The sequence below is a fragment of the Callorhinus ursinus genome, unplaced genomic scaffold (assembly GCF_003265705.2).
Source record: "Callorhinus ursinus isolate GAN/ISIS: 27379988/994484 unplaced genomic scaffold, GSC_fseal_2.0 scaffold11, whole genome shotgun sequence".
NCBI lineage: Eukaryota > Metazoa > Chordata > Mammalia > Carnivora > Otariidae > Callorhinus > Callorhinus ursinus.
The window spans coordinates 53,587,862-53,593,861 of NW_027397073.1; the positions used below are offsets into that span (position 1 = coordinate 53,587,862).

General features: G+C 40.4%; 1 protein-coding gene across 5 annotated transcripts in view; it reads right to left on the minus strand.

The window, feature by feature from the left end:
* The window catches only part of DLGAP1 (DLG associated protein 1), a 942,912-nt gene that overhangs the window by 694,816 nt on the left and 242,096 nt on the right, over positions 1–6,000 (minus strand). The gene's annotated exons all lie outside the window — the stretch shown is intronic.

The following is a 6,000-nucleotide window of genomic DNA, read 5'->3' on the forward strand; positions in this document are numbered from 1 at the left end:
TGTTAAGGACAAGAACTCTTGAAAATGGAAACAATTCCATATAATAAAGAGGACATGGATCTTAAAAATCAAGGAATGAGTACATGTAATTTCAGGGTCATATAAGTTGAAAACAAGGATCATTTATTTTATGGTTAAATATTTAATAATGTCTCTACCTTTGTCTGAAACAGGAAAGAAAACAAAGGAGCATTATCTTCTTTAGGGGCATGTGTTTCAGTTTATTTTGTTATGCATGCACATATGAAGTATAAATGAGTATCTTATATGGTTAAACCACTTATTTAATACTCATATTTCTAGATAAATGTTACATATATATTTTATGTGGGGGGAGATGAGTGAGAATCTTTCTCATTCCTTTTAGATAGCATCAGATTCTTAGGAACAAACAGATTAAAAGCATGCTTATCAGAGAGGTTAATGGCAAAAAGCAAAATCTGTGCTTATACGGGAGACATAGTCTGGATTCCAGTGATCTCATAAGGAAGATAAGGCATGGTGAGCTGGGTGAAATTTAATAATGCAAAGAAATGCACAAAGACTAAATAAAATAAAAAGACATCAAGAAAGGATTAGAAAGTCCTACCTACAAAGTAGGCCATCTGAAAAAGACCCAGAATTTAATTGGCTACACACTCAAGTGTATCAACAGTATGACATGCTTACCAAAAAGTTAACACAAAGAGATTGCATTAATAGGATTAGACTGTGCAAAAGAAAAACGTAAATTTCTCTACACTCTGATTTTGTCAGGAAACAACCAGAATAGTCAATTCAGTTTTGGAGTCCCCATTTCAAGTAGTACATTGGTATCTAGAAGATATTCAGACAATGCCCATGATGGGAACAGGACTGAAAATATGTTCTGGAGGATGAGGGGTCAAAGGATTAGCTGCTGCGAATTGTGCAAGACTGTTGAATCACAGATCTGTACTTCTGACACAAATAATGTAACATATGTTAAGAAAAAAGAAAAAGAAGAAGATAGCAGGAGGGGAAGAATGAAGGGGGGTAAGTCGGAGGGGGCGACGAACCATGAGAGACGATGGACTCTGAAAAACAAACTGAGGGTTCTAGAGGGGAGGGGGTGGGGGGATGGGTTAGCCTGGTGATGGGTATTGAGGAGGGCACGTTCTGCATGGAGCACTGGGTGTTATGCACAAACAATGAATCATGGAACACTACATCAAAAACTAATGATGTAATGTATGGTGATTAACATAACAATAAAAAATTTAAAAAAAAAGGATTAGCTGCTTTGCTTGAAAAGAAGCCAAATTAAGGAAAAGAGGATAGCTGTTCATGTGTGACCCTGTGTCTCCCTTGATACCCACCTGCCACAAACAGAAAGTGACCACACACAGTACTCCTGGCCTTCAATGGCCTGCCTTCACTCACCCCTCCAGCCTGCAGGGTGCTCTTTGCTTTAATCTATACTTCCACATTATGGAGCTGCTTCTCTTGCTCTGAACCATGATGTCTCCTTGGTCTTTTGCTTCTATTCCTCTTCTTCAAGTGTCCTGTCACCTCTGCTTTCGTTCATCAGGGGTAACTCTTCCTCATCTGTAAGACTCAGCTCAAACTGATTTATTCCAGAATATACTGTGTGACTCCTCCTCTCCTTTCCATCTCCCTGGCCCATCCAAAATCTCTCTTGAGTAACCTTGAGGCATCCTTTGCATATTTTGTACTACATGTTTAAAGTGATCCGTGTGTGACTCGGTCTCTTCTAGCAGGTGAACTACAAAAAAGAGAGTCTATCTATCTGCTAGTGGCTGTGAACAGACTTTTGCTAAATTGACCTGAATGTCCATTGTGTTAAAAGGTGAATGAACAAGGATACATCAAACAGATATATACTGGACTCCTATTAAGGGCCACGCAGTAAAGCAGTGCGCTAAGTTATCTAATACTAAAGAAATAAGAAGTGAGCAGAAACCCATTCTCAGTGATGGAACAACTTTCTAGCAACTAGATCTGCTTACCATTAGAATGGAATGAATAGAGAGTAGGAGACCTGGATTTCATCTGGTCTCAGGAATTCAGCTGGATAGGGATCAAAACATTCTGAACACCTACGAACTCAACAGGAGATCAAAGAGGAGAGTAGCAACAACTCTCTGAATAGAGAAGCGACCACTTTCTGGAAGGTAGGACGTGCGGAGAAGTGAATCTGAGGTGATATTCAGGAGGATAGACGGCGGGTGGGGGGGCATCTGCCGGCCGCTTCTGGCAAGTGATAGAGCCGCGGAGCACAAAATCGGAACTTTTAGAAGTTGGCTCTGCTGAGGGACATCGCTCCAGTGGCTAAGCGGGGGGTGGAACCCTCGTGTGGTCTCAGGACCCTCGGGGTCACAATAAGACTGGGGGTGCCTGAGTGCGGCAGAGCTCCCAGGTATCAGAGCGGGGAAGCCGGCTGCAGAGATGGAGCTGAGGCGTGGGCTCTCAGCTCGGGGTAGCCATAAACTGTGATTGGTGACAGTCGGGCCACTGCTCCTCCAGCAGGGACCCAACAAGCGGCAGAGCTGGGGAGACTCCCCTTCCTCCCCCCAGAGGAGCGGCGCGGGAGCGCGCCGCAGGGATCTGCTGGGTTTGGAGACTCCATACGGGGTCGGGTGCCAGAGATAGAAATGCTCGGTCACAGGCCGGGTGAGCACGGAGTGCAGCCGGAGACCAGGGAGACGGGAGTGACTGCTTTACTCTGGGGACACACTGAGGAGCGAGGCCCTGAGTTCTCAGCTCCTCCGGGTGGAGAGTGGGAGGCCACCATTTTCACCCTGGTCCTCCAAAGCTGTACCGAGAGCTTGCAGGGAACAAAGGCTCCTGAGAGCAAACCCGAGCAGCTTGCTTAGCCCGGACTCACAAGGGCGGGGCAACTCTGCCTCCGGCAAAGACATTTGGCAACCACGGCAATAGGCCCCTCCCCCAGAAGATCAGCAGGAACAGCCAGCAAGCTAAGACCTAGTTTACCAATCAAGGAGAACGGGAGAACTCCAGAACTAGGGGAATACTGCACATAGAATTCATGGCTTTTTTACCATGATTCATTAGTTTTTCAAAGTTAATTTTTTAACTGTTTTTTTTTGAATTTTTCTTTTTTGCTTTTTCAACCAACATCTTATCAATCCCTTTTTTAAAAAAAACATTTTTTTACTTTTCCTTTTTAGAGTCATATTTTATCCCTTCATAGTAGTTACCCTTATTTTTGGCATATACATATAAGTTGTTCTCTCTTTAAAATTTTGAGATACAGTTTCTTCTAACAGATCAAAATATACCCTAAATCCACTATTGTATGGCTTTGTTCTAGTCTCCTGCCTGATCACATTCTCTCCCATTTTTTTTTCTTTACTTTTTTTTTAAATCTTCCTCTTTCTTTTTTCAAACAACTTTTTATCTTATCAATTCCTTTTATAAAATCTTTTATAATTTTCATCTTTACAGTCATCTTCCATCCCTTCATTGTATCAACCCTTATTTTGTACATATATAAATCTTTCTTCCTTTAAAATTTTAGGATGCACTTTCTTCTAACAGACCAAAATACGCCCAAAATCTAGTGTGTGGCACTGATTTATGCACTAGCCTGATCATACTTGATCATATTCTGTTTCTTTTTTTTTGTTTTGTTCTGTTTTTGTTTGTTTTTAGCTTTTTCTTTTTCTTTTTTTCTTTTCCTTTTCTCTCTCTTTCCCTTTCTTTTCCCCTGGTTTCAGGTCTTTTCTGATTTGTATAGAGTATATTTGCTGGGGACATTGTTAACCTGTTAGCATTTTGTTGTCTCATTCATCTATTCTCCTCTGGACAAAATGACAGGACGAAAAAAATCACCTCAGCAAAAAGAACAAGAGGTAGTACCGTCTGCCAGGGACCTACTCAATACGGACATTAGTACAATGTCGGAACTAGAGTTCAGAATCATGACTTTAAAGATACTAGCTGGGCTTGAAAAAGGCATGCAAGTTATTAGAGAAACCCTTTCTGGAGAAATAAAAGAACTCAAATCTAACGAAGTCAAAATCAAAAAGGCTATTAATGAGGTACAATCAAAAATGGGGGCACTAACTGCTAGGCTAATGAGGCAGAAGAGAGAATCAGCGATATAGAAGACCAAATGATGGAAAATAGAGAGGCTGAGAAAAAGAGAGAAACAACTACAAGATCACGAGGGCAGAATTCGAGAGATAAGCGATACAATAAGATGAAACAACGTTAGAATAATTGGGATCCCAGAAGAAGAAGAAAGACAGAGAGCGGCAGAAGGTATATTGGAGCAAATTATAGCAGAGAACTTCCCTAATATGAGGAAGGAAACAGGCATCAAAATCCAGGAAGCACAGAGAAACCCTCTCAAAATCAATAAAAACAGGTCAACACCCTAACATCTAGGGGAATACTGTAAAATAGTAAAACTTACGAGTCTCAGAGACAAAGAGAAAATCCTGAAAGCAGCTTGGGAGAAGAGATCTGTAACCTACAATGGTAGAAACATTAGATTGGCAACAGACATATCCACAGAGACCTGGCAGGCCAGAAAGGACTGGCATGATATCTTCAGAGCACTAAATGAGAAAAATATGCAGCCATGAATACTATATCCAGCTAGGCTATCATTGAAAATAGAAGGAGAGATTAAAAGCTTCCAGGACAAACAAAAACTAAAGGAATTTGCAAACATGAAACCAGCCCTACAAGAAATATTGAAAGGGGTCCTCTAAGCAAAGAGAGAGCCTAAAAGCAGCATAGATCAGAAAGGAACACAAACAACATACAGTAACAGTCACCTTACAGGCAATAAAATGGCACTAAATTAATATCTTTCAATAGTTATCTTGAATGTAAATGGGCTAAATGCCCCAAACAAAAGACACAGGCTATCAGATTGGGTAAAAATCAAGACCCATCAATATGCTGTCTGCAAGAGACTCAATTTAGAACCAAAGGCAACCCCAAATTGAAAGTGAGGGGGTGGAAAACCATTTACCATGCTAATGGACACCAAAAGAAAGCTGGGGTGGCAATCCTTCTATCAGACAAATTAGATTTTAAAACAAAGACTGCAATAAGACATGAAGAAGGACGCTATATCCTACTTAAAGGGTCTATCCAACAAGAAGATCTAACAATTGTAAATATCTATGCCCCTAACATGGGAGCAGCCAATTATATAAGGCAATTAATAACAAAAGCAAAGAAACACATCGACAACAATACAATAATAGTGGGGGACTTTAACACCCCCCTGACTGAAATGGACAGATCATCTAAGCAAAAGATCAACAAGGAAATAAAGACTTTAAATGAAACACTGGACCAAATGGACTTCATAGACATATTCAGAACATTCCATCCCAAAGCAACGGAATACACATTCTTCTCTAGTGCCCATGGAACATTCTCCAGAATTGATCACATCCTAAGTCAAAATCAGGTCTCAACCAGTACCAAAAGATTGGGATTATTCCCAGTGTATTTTCAGACCACAATGCTTTGAAACTAGAACTCAATCACAAGAGGAAAGTCGGAAAGAACTCAAATCCATGGAGGCTAAAGAGCATCCTACTAAAGAATGAATGGGTCAACCAGGAAATTAAAGAAGAGTTAAAAAAAATTCATGGAAACCAAGGAAAATGAAAACATAACTGTTCAAAATCTTTGGGATACAACAAAGGCAGGCCTAAGAGGAAAGTATATAGCAATACAAGCCTTTCTCAAGAAACAAGAAAGGTCTCAAATACACAACCTAACCCTACACCTAAAGGAGCTAGAGAAAAAACAGCAACTAAAGCCTAAACCCAGCAGGAGAAGAGAAATAATAAAGATCAGAGCAGAAATCAATGAAATAGAAACCAAAAGAACAGTAGAACAGATCAACGAAACTAGGAGCTGGTTCTTTGAAAGAATTAACAAGATTGATAAACCCCTGGCCAGACTTATCAAAAAGAAAAGAGAAATGACCCAAATCAACAAAATCATGAATGAAAGAGGAGAGATCAC